The sequence below is a fragment of the Procambarus clarkii genome, chromosome 41 (assembly GCF_040958095.1).
Source record: "Procambarus clarkii isolate CNS0578487 chromosome 41, FALCON_Pclarkii_2.0, whole genome shotgun sequence".
NCBI lineage: Eukaryota > Metazoa > Arthropoda > Malacostraca > Decapoda > Cambaridae > Procambarus > Procambarus clarkii.
In genome coordinates, this window is record NC_091190.1 from 35975006 (window position 1) to 35992392 (window position 17387).

Consider the following 17387-nt stretch of genomic DNA (forward strand, 5'->3'; position numbering starts at 1 on the left):
AGTGTTTGTCGGGTAGGCTGCTCCATTATTGAGACGTAAGTGACAAATACAAAACAAATGGAACACATTTGAAACAAAGAAAGATTGTCATAATGGAGCAGCCTACCCAACAAACACTGAACGAACCTTTTGCTATAATGAATATGAAAGACAAGGGCTGCTGGCTGGGTTAGTACTGCGTAGTGAGCAACCATTTGTAGCACACGTGCCTCTGGCTCTCAAACACCTGTCCCACACGGTGTTGAAAGACTGTGCTCAGTCGGTGAAATTCAGACCCTATTGTTTGAAGAACATAAGGGTCATAACATTGGTGAAGCTAGGCGCAATAAGGGCTTAACACAACGGTCGGATGCCAGTGATACAGCACCTATGAGCATGATACAGCGAGCGTATCCAGGTGTAGCTCTGAGCCCCACCCTTGCCATCTCGAATTTATATAGATGATACATAGATGAATCGTTTTCTGCGTTCAGTGATGATGCATCTGATACAAGTAGCATAGATGAACAGTGTTAGCAGCTTCCATGGTGGTGTTGTTCATTGATATTTTCAAGAATACCTGAATCTCTTCCTGACTGATGGACACTCTTTGAGGCTAGCTGAATCTCTTCCTGACTGATGGACACTCTTTGAGGCTAGCTGAATCTCTTCCTGTGTGGGACCTTACAAGGCGATCTTTTCAAGACTACCTTACAAATTGAGCTTTTCCTAAAATCGTTTCAATACTACCTTATGCTTTACAAGCTTGGCTACATACCACCTACAAGTACTAAAGCGAAGGGTGCACGCGAGTGCGTTATTTGCAAGCACACAAAACGATGAAACAGGAAACAAAAATCTATCTGTAGCTGGTGCAAGAACAAAGTCGCACTGTGTACCATGGACTACTTCGTTGACTATTACGCACCTCCAAAGTACTGAGTGTGTAATACAGTGTGTTACTGTGTAAATAGTATGTGAAACTGTACATATTGTAATTTTAGTGAATTTTTACCACATAATATTGTGACAATAAACATTTATTGTAGACACATTACTGACACATGTATCACAGTTCCATGGAAAATTATGAACATTCTACTGTATACATATTGTAAAGGTCACAAATATGCATCATATACGATAAAAGAAACAAATAAAACCGCATTGGAAATGCATAGAAAAAATATTTGAAAATATATTTGTGGCAACACGCGGTGCTTGAATGGCCCGCGCGACCGTGTCTGGGAGCTTCACACACACCGTGTCTGGGAGCTTCACACACGGGCGACCAGGCCCTGATGACGTCACAGTGCACCTTGTCCACGCCCTCACAGCCAAAGTAAGTGGAATTTGGTAATTATGTTTCCATAGACATGTTCAGGGACGGTAATTTATCATTTTGCAAAGAAAAATGATATTTTGGGGAACATTTGATGTCATGCACTCTGGGGGAATTTCACAATAATCACAGTGCATCACACTGGTTACATGGGGGGACACTCGTTTTGTATGACGTCCGTTTCACATGACGAACAAGAAACGGATTAAATTCGTTATGCGAGGTACCACTGTATATATATATGAGTATGGGTTCGAGTCACTTCTGGGATGTGAGTTTTCATTCGCATATAGTAGTCCTGGGGACCATTCAGGCTTGTTCGCATATATATATATATATATATATATATATATATATATATATATATATATATATATATATATGCGAACATATATATACATATATATATGTATATATATACATATATATGTATATATATATATATATACATATATATATATATATATATATATATATATATATATATATATGTCGTACCTAGTAGCCAGAACGCACTTCTCGGCCTACTATGCAAGGCCCGATTTGCCTAATAAGCCAAGTTTTCCTGAATTAATATATTTTCTCTAATTTTTTTCTTATGAAATGATAAAGCTACCCATTTCATTATGTTTGATGTCAATTTTTGTTATTGGAGTTAAAATTAACGTAGATATATGACCGAACCTAACCAACCCTACCTAACCTAGCCTAACTAACCTAAAAAGGTTAGGTTAGGTTAGGTAGTCGAAAAAGTTAGGTTAGGTAGGTTAGGTACTCAAAAAACAATTAATTCATGAAAACTTGGCTTATATATATATATATATATATATATATATATATATATATATATATATATATATATATATATATATATATATATATATATATATATATATTAGTATATTTTGGTAGCAGTCTTTCCTGTAGACATATATTATTAAATATGACCGAAAAAGTAAGATTAATAATTCTAACACGAATTTTCTCAATCTTTCGTACATTACGCTTCACTGTTGGAGGTAAATCAAAAATCACTTCTCCAAAATTCATTTTTATTTCTAGTCTGACGCGACACGGGCGCGTTTCGTAAAACTTATTACATTTTCAAAGACTTCACAAATACACAACTGATTAGAACTTGCGTTTCTCTGATTTTATATCTACATTTGAGTGAGGTGGGAAGGGTGATGTGGCATTAACACAAGACAGAACAATAGGGGATATTAATAGGGTATTAAAAGTATCAACACAAGACAGAACAGAAACAATGGGTATTGAATAGAAGTGTTTGTAGAAAGCCTATTGGTCCATATTTCTTGATGCTTCTATATTGGAGCGGAGTCTTGAGGTGGGTAGAATATAGTTGTGCAATAATTGGCTGTTGATTGCTGGTGTTGACTTCTTGATGTGTAGTGCCTCGCAAACGTCAAGCCGCCTGCTATCGCTGTATCTATCGATGATTTCTGTGTTGTTTACTAGGATTTCTCTGGCGATGGTTTGGTTATGGGAAGAGATTATATGTTCCTTAATGGAGCCCTGTTGCTTATGCATCGTTAAACGCCTAGAAAGAGATGTTGTTGTCTTGCCTATATACTGGGTTTTTTGGAGCTTACAGTCCCCAAGTGGGCATTTGAAGGCATAGACGACGTTAGTCTCTTTTAAAGCGTTCTGTTTTGTGTCTGGAGAGTTTCTCATGAGTAGGCTGGCCGTTTTTCTGGTTTTATAGTAAATCGTCAGTTGTATCCTCTGATTTTTGTCTGTAGGGATAACGTTTCTATTAACAATATCTTTCAGGACCCTTTCCTCCGTTTTATGAGCTGTGGAAAAGAAGTTCCTGTAAAATAGTCTAATAGGGGGTATAGGTGTTGTGTTAGTTGTCTCTTCGGAGGTTGCATGGCTTTTCACTTTCCTTCTTATGATGTCTTCGATAAAACCATTGGAGAAGCCGTTATTGACTAGGACCTGCCTTACTCTACAGAGTTCTACGTCGACTTGCTTCCATTCTGAGCTGTGGCTGAGAGCACGGTCGACGTATGCGTTAACAACACTCCTCTTGTACCTGTCAGGGCAGTCGCTGTTGGCATTTAGGCACATTCTTATGTTTGTTTCCTTAGTGTAGACTGCAGTGTGGAAACCTCCGCCCTTTTCCATGACTGTTACATCTAGAAAAGGCAGCTTCCCATCCTTTTCCGTCTCGTAAGTGAAACGCAGCACGGAACTCTGCTCAAATGCCTCCTTCAGCTCCTGCAGATGTCTGACATCAGGTACCTGTGTAAAAATGTCGTCAACATACCTGCAGTATATGGCCGGTTTCAAGTTCATGTCGACTAAGACTTTTTGCTCGATGGTACCCATGTAGAAGTTTGCAAACAGGACACCTAGGGGAGAACCCATGGCGACCCCATCTACTTGCTTATACATGTGCCCATCCGGGCTCAAGAAGGGTGCCTCTTTAGTACAAGCTTGGAGTAGTTTCCTCAGAATACTTTCTGGCATGTCAAGAGGAGTACAGGCTGGATCACGATACACTCTGTCGGCTATCATTCCGATTGTCTCGTCCACAGGTACGTTGGTAAACAGCGATTCTACGTCCAACGAGGCGCTTATCCCTGTGGCCCGTGCGCCCCGCAGTAAGTCCACAAATTCCTTTGGAGACTTCAGGCTGAAGGCGCAAGGAACATAAGGAGTCAGCAGGCCGTTGAGTCGCTTCGCCAGTCTGTACGTGGGTGTGGGTATCTGGCTAATGATTGGCCGAAGTGGGTTTCCAGGCTTGTGCGTCTTGACATTTCCATACGCATATCCAGGTTTATATTCCCCAATGATCTTTGGCAGGTGGAGTCCGGATTTCTTGGCGTTCACAGTTTCGATCAGTTTGTTGACCTTTGCTTTTAATAAATATTCTACCCACCTCAAGACTCCGCTCCAATATAGAAGCATCAAGAAATATGGACCAATAGGCTTTCTACAAACACTTCTATTCAATACCCATTGTTTCTGTTCTGTCTTGTGTTGATACTTTTAATACCCTATTAATATCCCCCTATTGTTCTGTCTTGTGTTAATGCCACATCACCCTTCCCACCTCACTCAAATGTAGATATAAAATCAGAGAAACGCAAGTTCTAATCAGTTGTGTATTTGTGAAGTCTTTGAAAATGTAATAAGTTTTACGAAACGCGCCCGTGACGCGTCAGACTAGAAATAAAAATGAATTTTGGAGAAGTGATTTTTGATTTACCTCCAACAGTGAAGCGTAATGTACGAAAGATTGAGAAAATTCGTGTTAGAATTATTAATCTTACTTTTTCGGTCATATTTAATAATATATGTCTACAGGAAAGACTGCTACCAAAATATACTAATGTTAAAGTGCACGACCCAGCAGCAAGGAATCAAGCCTTCACGATAAAATATCGCCAGGATCTGATTCGTGATCAGATATACAAGGCAGAGAATCAAATCAAAGACAACAAAACGCAACTACTTCATGCTACAAACGAGTGGAGAAATAGCAACATCGACCATAGTATCCGTACCCGCATTGAACAACACCTCGACATCCTCACAGACCAACATCACCTCAGCACTGAAACAAGGATTATCAAGAAACTAACAACATTATATGGAGGACCTATGGCAATTCCACGACCAAGAGATGGCTTCCTGATCCTTGCAGGAATTAACCTCACTGAGGACCAAGTCACTCTCCTAAATCTGGGCATAAACTGTCATGTTATGTCCAGACCGAGTGAAATGGCCCGGAAAGTAGGGTTGGAAATTCTGTTGGACGACATATTCGACCTCGAGACACAAAAGAAGGTCACTACCAAAGATACCTTACAAGCAGAACTTATTGCAGAAGGAGGAAAGAATCGAGGCAACTACAGAAGCACCATACTGTCCCCAGAGCTTAAAGCGGCAGCCAAAAGCCTTCGTGAGAACAAGGAGATAGTTGTCAGGAGAGGTGACAAGTCGCCAATATATGTCATTCTTAAAAAAGACGAATATCTGGCGAAAATGAACATCATACTCTCTGACCAAACTAAGTTCCAAAGGGTAACGAAGGACACTACAGCCGAATTAAAAGCAAAGGTCAACAAACTGATCGAAACTGTGAACGCCAAGAAATCCGGACTCCACCTGCCAAAGATCATTGGGGAATATAAACCTGGATATGCGTATGGAAATGTCAAGACGCACAAGCCTGGAAACCCACTTCGGCCAATCATTAGCCAGATACCCACACCCACGTACAGACTGGCGAAGCGACTCAACGGCCTGCTGACTCCTTATGTTCCTTGCGCCTTCAGCCTGAAGTCTCCAAAGGAATTTGTGGACTTACTGCGGGGCGCACGGGCCACAGGGATAAGAGCCTCATTGGACGTAGAATCGCTGTTTACCAACGTACCTGTGGACGAGACAATCGGAATGATAGCCGACAGAGTGTATCGTGATCCAGCCTCTTGACATGCCAGAAAGTATTCTGAGGAAACTACTCCAAGCTTGTACTAAAGAGGCACCCTTCTTGAGCCCGGATGGGCACATGTATAAGCAAGTAGATGGGGTCGCCATGGGTTCTCCCCTAGGTGTCCTGTTTGCAAACTTCTACATGGGTACCATCGAGCAAAAAGTCTTAGTCGACATGAACTTGAAACCGGCCATATACTGCAGGTATGTTGACGACATTTTTACACAGGTACCTGATGTCAGACATCTGCAGGAGCTGAAGGAGGCATTTGAGCAGAGTTCCGTGCTGCGTTTCACTTACGAGACGGAAAAGGATGGGAAGCTGCCTTTTCTAGATGTAACAGTCATGGAAAAGGGCGGAGGTTTCCACACTGCAGTCTACACTAAGGAAACAAACATAGGAATGTGCCTAAATGCCAACAGCGACTGCCCTGACAGGTACAAGAGGAGTGTTGTTAACGCATACGTCGACCGTGCTCTCAGCCACAGCTCAGAATGGAAGCAAGTCGACGTAGAACTCTGTAGGGTAAGGCAGGTCCTAGTCAATAACGGCTTCTCCAATGGTTTCATCGAAGACATCATAAGAAGGAAAGTGAAAAGCCATGCAACTTCCGAAGAGACAACTAACACAACACCTATACCCCCTATTAGACTATTTTACAGGAACTTCTTTTCCACAGCTCATAAAACGGAGGAAAGGGTCCTGAAAGATATTGTTAATAGAAACGTTATCCCTACAGACAAAAATCAGAGGATACAACTGACGATTTACTATAAAACCAGAAAAACGGCCAGCCTACTCATGAGAAACTCTCCAGACACAAAACAGAACGCTTTAAAAGAGACTAACGTCGTCTATGCCTTCAAATGCCCACTTGGGGACTGTAAGCTCCAAAAAACCCAGTATATAGGCAAGACAACAACATCTCTTTCTAGGCGTTTAACGATGCATAAGCAACAGGGCTCCATTAAGGAACATATAATCTCTTCCCATAACCAAACCATCGCCAGAGAAATCCTAGTAAACAACACAGAAATCATCGATAGATACAGCGATAGCAGGCGGCTTGACGTTTGCGAGGCACTACACATCAAGAAGTCAACACCAGCAATCAACAGCCAATTACTGCACAACTATATTCTTCCCACCTCAAGACTCCGCTCCAATATAGAAGCATCAAGAAATATGGACCAATAGGCTTTCTACAAACACTTCTATTCAATACCCATTGTTTCTGTTCTGTCTTGTGTTGATACTTTTAATACCCTATTAATATCCCCTATTGTTCTGTCTTGTGTTAATGCCACATCACCCTTCCCACCTCACTCAAATGTAGATATAAAATCAGAGAAACGCAAGTTCTAATCAGTTGTGTATTTGTGAAGTCTTTGAAAATGTAATAAGTTTTACGAAACGCGCCCGTGTCGCGTCAGACTAGAAATAAAAATGAATTTTGGAGAAGTGATTTTTGATTTACCTCCAACAGTGAAGCGTAATGTACGAAAGATTGAGAAAATTCGTGTTAGAATTATTAATCTTACTTTTTCGGTCATATTTAATAATATATATATATATATATATATATATATATATATATATATATATATATATATACATATATATATATATATATATATATATATATATATATATATATATATATATATATATATATATATAGTGCACTTGACAGAATGTGAAGTGACTTAATATCTAAAATATTCAATGATTTAGATTTAAGAAAGGGGGGGAGGGCAGAATGCTGTCTGTGACTTCAGTTTGTTATTGTTCTAATTGATGATTTGTCTTGAGTAATTAGAGATCATAGATAATTTAGGGAGAACCCCAGGCAATGATACCAAAATTGTGATAAGGACAGACGAGAGGCCAATAAAGCTTAACCGAGGTAGAGGGTGATGTACATAATATCTGATTTAGAAAAGAATGTCAAGTGATTTAAAAAAAAAATTTAGCTATAATTTGTATGTGACACTGGAAATTCAGTTTTTTTATCAATGAGAACATCATGGAATTTACCATCTACTTTATTACCAATCTGGATATTGCCAATTCTTAGGATTGGAGAAAATGAGGGTTGTGTAAACAGTAAATAAAACTGGCTTGAGGTATTGAGAGGCATTCGGAATGGCATTAATGTAGATGAGAAAGAGTACGCAAGTAATTATCAAAAGAGGGCACCAAGCCCGGAAGGCTCAGAAGCACCATCAACTGTGTGGGATATAAAAAAAATGGTAAATATCACTAAGGATGCCAATTCGAGAACAAAAGTGCATAAGGCAAACTATATCAAAGGTATCTGATTCCTCAAGGATTCTATCGAGGAACAAGTGACCACGAGGGACAGTCAGGACATTCAACAAGGATATGCACGACCATAAGAGGGACAATGCAGTTTGGAAAATAAAGAGCAGGGCGGCGCTCCATTAAGTGCCTATGAATTAAACATTTATGGCTAATACGTAATCTCATCAGAGCCATTTTATCAGCAAGGCACCAGAGCTGAGGCATAACCCATTATGGTGCAGAGCATCAAGACAGCAAAGAGTAGGAGAGCCAGATGAGTAAGCAAGACAACCATACTTGAGTTTAGACAGCACGAAGGTGGAGCGTGCTCGTATCAGCTCCCCCAGGAAGTATAACTTACCTTAAGTAAGTTAAGGACCTTAGAGCATCCAACTCAGAGGTTAGAGATATGGGGAGATCATAACAAAAGAGTTTCAAAGATTAACTCCATAAGTTTAGCAAAATCTTTGCACAAAAGGGGATTACCATAAAGCGACAAAGGGGGGATGAAGAACGACCTACTTCCAAGTAAAAGTCATCGCAAAAGTTTTAGTTGTAGAGAACTTGATGCCATGATTGGTGTCCCAGGATGACACGGCATCAATCGCAAGTTGAAGTCGCCGTTGAAGGAAAGGCAAGTCATCACCTTGACAGCAATGGGTAAGATTGTCAACATAGAGAGGTGATGAGATTCCAGAGGGAAGGGAGTAAAGAAGACCACTGAGGGCAACCAGGAAAATTAGTAAGTGCTCAGAACACTACTGTGAGGTACACCTTCATATTGCCGTAAAGAGGCAGAATGGTACAAACCATCACTAAAGGAACGATTAGAGCGGAAGCTTCATAGGAAGAGGAAGAGATTACCACGAATGGAGTTGGGACAAAATATGGTATCTCCAGGTGGTGTCATATGCCTTTTCCAGGTCAAAAAAAGGACAGCAACAACAGAGGTCTTTGCAGCAAAAGCAGTACATATATAGACAATGTTCACCAAGACATCAGTCATGACACTTGCAAAAGCCAAATTGAGAAGGTAAGTGGTGGCGATAGTGTTCTACGAACAACATCATAAGGACATTGAACATACGTTCAAAGAATTTGCAGATGCAACTCGTGAGGGCAATGGGGCAGATGTCCTTAGCAGCTATCCCTAGAGACCCTGGTTTCTGAATAGGAAAAACCACCACCTGAAGCCAGTTCTCAGGGACAAATGATGACTGCCAGATAAGGTTAAACAGATTCAGTATATACTCAAACCATGCATTGAGAGAGGTGACATTCATTAGGAGATGTTTCGCTTTCTGAGCCCGCTGCCATAGAACCGCAGAGTCAGGGCAAACTGGTGTTCGGAGAGAGAGATCATTATAGAGAAGCTGGAGATGCATGCGAAAATCTATAGGACAAGATTCATGAAGGTGCTTACGAATAAGGAAAGATGAAGAAAGACTAGAACTGGAGTGTTACGGCCCTCTCGGGTCGCAACCGGGTTCTTTCTCTGATGTTAGAGGTAGGGTATCCGGCCCCAAGCTAGTAGTGGCTTTCAAGGGATGTGATCCGTAACGCAAGTAAATTAAAGGGGAAGGGAAATAAAGGTAAAAAACTTAATAATATAATTAACACCGTCACCATAAATAATATAAAGATTATCACAAGGGGGGAGGAATAAACACTATAATGTACAACTTGTCTTCTTCCGAAGACTCTGGACGTTCACGGTGCTCACGATGCTAAGCTCTTGGTGCTCTTGTGGCCTCACTATGAATCCTTCGATCCTCTTGAGTCTACCCTGGCCACAGGCCAGCCAAATCACAGTTCCACTGGGGGCACCGTCGTGGAGGCCATCAACCACAAGTCCAGCCGGTAGCTGGCAGGTTCCAATCAGCGACAATGGTTAGGCCACTCCACGATCGATACTAAGGTCGCGAACCCTAGTCAGGAGCCTCGTGTGATCCCACAGATCACTCTCCTTGCCACAACACCCCAGTGGTTAAGCGTCTCCACCAGTCAGTCCCGGGTACTACAATCCCTCAACTGCCTCGTCACAGGCAGGGTAACACCACAGTGTTCATCCGGGGGGCGACTCACAGCTGCTGCAGCAAACACTTGGAGACAAGACGACTGCCTAGGGTAGACTGATCCACTGTCCGATTCAGCAGTCCCAGGTCGACTCTGTAATCAGACACGTCATCAGTAACAGGGACTCACTAGGACACCTTACTTACAGGTTTAGACACAAACGCCCGACGTATCCACTCCATAGATGGCGTTGCTGTCTAAGCTCCACCTCACCAGAGGTCAGCAGCGGCTGTGTTATGAGCTGATTAAGACGGGAAACTAGCCCTTGTGGCTGGTATTTCCTGTCCTCACTTGATGGCGCCGTCCTTTTGGAGGGGGTTTCGGGAGCTGACCCACAGATGGCGCGGTCGTCACTGCTCCGTGCTCGGACGTTGGGCTCGGGTCCGTAACACCTCCCCACCAAAAGGAATTTGGTTTGGGGTTCTATAAAGAGAAACACAAACCAAATTAGTATGGGGACACAACTCCAAATGGACTCACGTACACTAAGAACTGGAATGGCGAGGATGTCCTGTCCACAGAACTGTACTAATGGGGAACTCTGGCACAAAGGAAACTTGCAGATGAAAGGTAATGACCTGCCTGATGTGATTTTCCACACCCTCACCGAGATGTTAAGCAGGAACATAATCTCACGTGTCTCGAGTAAGGATTGGTCCGGCGGTCCTTCAGGGAGACGGGAATCTGGAATACAGGGGCCTGATCATATAGAGTGACAGCGACAGTGGGCAAGTCAGTACTTACAGCATACGCCTCTACTAGGCCCACACCTAGTTCCAACAGGGCTGCTTGTATACCGCAGATGGTGTCTGCTCTGCCACCGTCAGGTCGACCAACGTTCCGCATAACGCTGAATCCAGGCTCAGCAATCATGCAGGGGGTGTCAACCTGTCGGAAATAGTCACTCATAATATCATCTCTCGTACCTTCTGTATCTACCATCACCTTCCAGGTCCCTTCTTTGGCTGCAACACTCGCAGTGCAACTTTCCAATCCCTGGGACCTCTTCTCGAAGTTCATAGGAGCCATCATCTGTCGGGTCGTCCACTGGTTCTTACTGAGAACACACACGAGAATAAAACAAAATACCGCTAAGAGACATGGGGCCAACTGAGGGATAAGCTTCCGGAGCTTGTAATGTCCATAACCGGCTATATCCGTTAGCCTGGTTTGGACCGAAGAGGGCACTAGAACTTTCGTACACGTCTCACATACCTCCGACGTCTGGGGAATCTCTGGCCGGTTCGATGAACGCTGTACCTTGCCATTCCGCAAGTACACATCTGCCTTCGCTCCAGACTCTGGGGTATCCGTGGGTGCTTGCACACGAGACCTCTCTTCTTGCTCAGTCGCTTCTGCTACCTTAACCGCATGTTCCTCGTCGGGAGAAGAATCAGGAGACTCTGCTAGGATGCTGTCAATCTGTAGGTGAGAGGACAAATTAAATATATTATCTATTTCCAGGTCTGTCTGTACCTGGACATTACCACTGCCTGTTGTTACCTCAGACCTTGCTGTTCCGGCTGACTCGTCCGCAATCTTGGGATGATTGGTGCTCCAATCTGTCACCAAGTCGTTGGCTAGTATCACGTCAATCCCAACTATAGGGAGGGTATCGACTACTGCCAACGCACATGTGCCGCTGAAGTAAGGCGAGTCGAGATGTACCGGCACTAAGGGGGCGATATACTGCGTCCTAGGAAACCCAACCAGGACAACCTTTGGTCTCCCATTCACACTCACTCCCTCGGGTAACGAGTTTCTCATGATCAGGGACTGGGCTGCTCCACTATCTCTGAGCACTACAACTGATCTACCAGTGTGATCACTCGTTACGTACCCGCTTGAAGTGTGAGGGGCGAACAAACTTGGTCCTTCCTGCGTAGTCGTAGACTGGCTTCCTGCTGGTGGTGTCACACAGCTCATCAACATCACCTCCCTACGAGCGCCGTTACCTCTTCTGCATCGGCACATAGCAGCTACATGCCCTTTCTGCCCACAAGTCCAGCACACCACATTCCTCCTCGGACTCCGGTGTTTCGGACTGTTAGGACTAGTCCTTCGAGGGCTACTTGGGGGCGTCTTCTCAGTGCTTCGTGGGACGGGTCTCTCCTCTTCCTGATGAGGTTTGTCAAACCGGCGGGGGTAATTCCTCGGGACGTACTTAGCAGAAGGCCTATGCGTTAGGATGTATTCCTCAGCCATGGTGGCTGCCGCACTCAAGGTCTCCACTTGCTGCTCTTCTAAGTACGTCTTTAGGTCTCCAGACAGACAGTCCTTGAAGTCCTCTAACAGTATGAGCTGCTCGAGGTCTTCTTTGGTCTCCACCTTCCGAGAGGCACACCATTCCTGGAAAAGTCGCTCCTTGATTGTGGCGAATTCGGTGAAAGTGTGCTCTGAGGTCTTCTTCAGGTTCCTAAACTTTTGCCTGTACGCCTCAGGAACCAATTGGTACGCCATGAGCACGACCTTCTTCACCTTGTCGTAATCGCCAGAGTCATCAAGGGACAACGTGGAGTAGGCGATTTGGGCCTTCCCAGTCAGGACGGACTGTATCATGATGGCCCAATTCTCCTTTGGCCACTCCAAAGAGGCTGCGACTTTCTCGAAGGCCGCGAAGAACTTCGAAACTTCCTTCTCGTTGAACTTCGGGACCATTTTGATGTTCCTTACTGGATCGAAACCACTCGTTTCCATTCTTTGTCTTCCACCACTTAATCGCAATACTTCTAGCTCATGTTGTCTTTCTTTTTCTTTTTCGTCTCTCGCGCGCTCTTCTCTTTCTCTCTCGCTCTTCTTTCCTTTCTTGTCTTTTTTTTCCTTTTCTTCTAATTCTAAACACCTTATCTCCATTTCTTTTTCTTGTTTCTCTCTTTCCATTTCTAATTTCTTCCATTCTATCTCACGATTTATCTCTAAGGCACGCATTTTGACTGTAAGTAAACTTACATTTAGCTCACCTGCATCACTGTCAATGTCACTGCCTTTATCTTTCTTTTCAGTGGAAGCTACTTCTTCACTTTCTTTTGTACCTAGTGCCTCATCTTCCTGTTTTTCTTCGGCCTTCAAATGCCGGTGAACCTTGGACAAGATCTCCACACGGGAATCACTGGCACGTATCTTGATCTCCAGGTAGGCACTCACTAGTACGAGTTCCTGTTTGCCCAGATATTTCAATCTGGCAAGACAGTCCTCCCTGTTCAGAAAAGCCTGAACATCGTCCAGATCGTCGATGGTCGCTTTTTCTGCCATTGTCACAGATGGAACACTTAGCACTTAACACACCGCTTCACTTTAGCACTTAACGCACCGAGCACTGTTCTACGTCAATATTGCACTTTATCGCACCAAACACTGCACTTGCCAATATTGCACGTAATTACACCGAGCACCACGCTACACAATATAGCACTTAATCACAGCGAGCTCCTCGCTCTACAATACTGCACTGAATCACACCGAGCACCGCACTACACAATATTGCACTTAATCACAGCGAGCACCGCACTGCACAATATTGCACTTAGTCACTCGGAGCACCGCACAGGACGTATAACGTCCTAATAGTCACACACAGGGGGAATTATTTACAGGGATTACGCCACTTCACCACCCCTGTCAAACATACTTGACAAGGGGTCGGATCCCGCTGGGGATGCCAATTATGTTACGGCCCACTCGGGTCGCAACCGGGTTCTTTCTCTGATGTTGTTAGAGGTAGGGTATCCGGCCCCAAGCTAGTAGTGGCTTTCAAGGGATGTGATCCGTAACGCAAGTAAATTAAAGGGGAAGGGAAATAAAGGTAAAAAACTTAATAATATAATTAACACCGTCACCATAAATAATATAAAGATTATCACAAGGGGGGAGGAATAAACACTATAATGTACAACTTGTCTTCTTCCGAAGACTCTGGACGTTCACGGTGCTCACGATGCTAAGCTCTTGGTGCTCTTGTGGCCTCACTATGAATCCTTCGATCCTCTTGAGTCTACCCTGGCCACAGGCCAGCCAAATCACAGTTCCACTGGGGGCACCGTCGTGGAGGCCATCAACCACAAGTCCAGCCGGTAGCTGGCAGGTTCCAATCAGCGACGCTGGTTAGGCCACTCCACGATCGATACTAAGGTCGCGAACCCTAGTCAGGAGCCTCGTGTGATCCCACAGATCACTCTCCTTGCCACAACACCCCAGTGGTTAAGCGTCTCCACCAGTCAGTCCCGGGTACTACAATCCCTCAACTGCCTCGTCACAGGCAGGGTAACACCACAGTGTTCATCCGGGGGGCGACTCACAGCTGCTGCAGCAAACACTTGGAGACAAGACGACTGCCTAGGGTAGACTGATCCACTGTCCGATTCAGCAGTCCCAGGTCGACTCTGTAATCAGACACGTCATCAGTAACAGGGACTCACTAGGACACCTTACAGGTTTAGACACAAACGCCCGACGTATCCACTCCATAGATGGCGTTGCTGTCTAAGCTCCACCTCACCAGAGGTCAGCAGCGGCTGTGTTATGAGCTGATTAAGACGGGAAACTAGCCCTTGTGGCTGGTATTTCCTGTCCTCACTTGATGGCGCCGTCCTTTTGGAGGGGGTTTCGGGAGCTGACCCACAGATGGCGCGGTCGTCACTGCTCCGTGCTCGGACGTTGGGCTCGGGTCCGTAACATGGAGCCACCAGTCGAAAAAGGGGAACACAGTTCGGTGGCGACTGACACAGGATCCGCCACAATAGAATCATGGAAGTGAAGGACTGGTGAGACATCTGGAACAAACTTACCCGCAATCTTACAGGTTTTCTTCCAGATCTGGGGCAGACGAATATCAGACGTAATGGTGGAGACAAAAGATTTCCAACTCTCAAGTTTAACCGTACGGACCGCAGTCACCTTATAAAACAAAAGAAAACAGCCGTCTGTCTGCATCTGTCTTTCTTCCAGGCTGCACTCTTACAGAGGACAGTCGAAACACCCAGCATTCCACCTGGGAACGCACTTCCGCATGCCCCTGGAGGTAGAGCAAGGAATAGAGTGGAGGGCAGCGTCTAATATGGTGTGATGAAAAAGGAGTAGGGCTCGACGGTGAGGCAGATAGGAGAGGTCAGAAAGAGTAGCATGTAGAGTGAATAGATTCCAGTCAGCCTTGGCAAACTGCCACCTAGGGAAGGAGAGAGAAGGGTGAAAAGAGAAAAAGGCGACAAGGATGGGGAAATGGTCACTGTTATAGAGGTCACGAAGAACCCACCACGTGAAATCTAAATAAAGAGAAGACGAAAAAGAGGAAGGTGGTGATGAAGAAGAGGAACTACAGGAGGGGTAAAAGTCAAAGCATGACAAGTGGCGAGAGGAAGGATGTTGCAAGGACCGCGCAAGATATCAAAGACAGTAGCGATCACGGCGATCCTGGAAAGATAGGAAGGCAGTATCAACATATAAGTTGAGGGTGGGAGTCGAACGAAAGGCACCAGAGCTGAGGCGCAACCCAGTATGGTGCAAAGCATCAAGACGACGAAGAGTAGAAGGAGACGAGTAAGCAGGGCAACCATAATCGAGTTTAGACAGGACGAGAGACGAATGTAAAGAGAGGAGTGTGCGGCTATCAACTCCCCAAGAAGTATCGGACAAAACCTTAAGGATGGTAAGGGTCTTGGAGCATTCAACTCGGAGGTAAGAGATATGAGGCGACCAAGACAAACGAGTGTCAAAGATTAACCCCAAAAGCTTAGTGGACTCCCTGAACACAAGGGGATGACCATAAAGCAAAAGAGGGACAAAGAATGACATGCTTCTGAGTAAAAGTCATAGCACAAGTCTTAGACATAGAGAACTTGAAGCCATGATCAGTGGCCCAAGATGACATGGCATCAATCGCAAGTTGAAGCCACCGTTGAAGGAGAGGCGAATCATCATCCCGACAGCAAAGGGTAAGATCGTCGACATAGAGAGCGAAGAAAACGCCAAAAGGGAGGAAAAAAAGACCATTGAGGGCAACTAGAAAAAGAGTAGTGCTCAGAACACTACATTGGGGTACACCCTCATATTGTCTAAAAGGGGCAGAGAGAGTGGCACTAAGCCTAACTCGAAAGAAACAAGAGATAAAGCTTTGGAGAAAGAGAGGGAGATTACCACGAAGGCAAGATGAATGAAGTTGTGACAGAATATGATATCTCCAGGTGGTGCCGTAGGCCTTTTCCAGGTCAAAGAAGACGGCAACAACAGAGGTCTTCGCAGCAAAAGCAGTACAAATATAGACCTCTAAGTTTGCCAGGACATCTGTTGTGCTGCGGCACTTGCGAAAACCAAATTAAGAAGGGGAGAGGTGGTGAGTATTCTAAAAACCACATCAGACAAACATTAACCATACGTTAAAAAGAGTTTGCAGACAACTCATGAGGGCAATAGGGTGGAAGTCCTTAGGGAATGTCCTGAGAGACCCTGGAAACATAACAGGAAGGACGGGTAGGACAACAGCATTGAGCCAGTCCTCAGGTACTGAAGATGACTCTCAGACCCGATTATACAGACTCAGTAAATACCGAGACATGCATAGAGGGAGATGGTGAAGCATCTCATAATGAATGCCATCGGAACCTACTGCCATAGAACCACAGAGGAACCGGGCAGACTTAAGTTCAAAGAGAGAGAAGGGATCGTTATAAGGAAGGCTGAGATGAGTGCAGAAATGTAAAGGACGAGATTCAAGAACAGGCTTATGAAGAAGGAAAGATTGAGGAAGATGAGAACCAGAGCTAACAGACGAAAAGTGGGAACCCAGTTTGGTCGCAACGTGCAATGGGTCCACCACAAGAGTATCACGGAGGTGGAGGACCGGCAAGACATCAGAAGCAAACTTACCCACTATCTTGCGGATACCCCTCCAGATCTGCGGCAGAGTATTTTCGGACGTAATGGTGGAAACATAAGACCTCCAACACTCACGTTTACCTGTACAGATGGTCCTACGGACCACTGAACTTGCCTTCCGAAACAAAAGACAAGAATCAGCCATCTGACGGCGGCAGTGTCTCTTCCAGGCTGCACGCTTATAGCAGACAGCCCAAGCACAGTCCACATTCCACCAGGGAACGCACTTCTGTGTTTCCTGAGAGGTAGAGCGAGGAATAGAGTGGAGGGCAGCATTGAAGACAGTGTCATGAAAAAGGAGGAGGGCACGAGGGAGAAGCAAAATGGAGAGGTCGGAGAGAGTAGCACAGA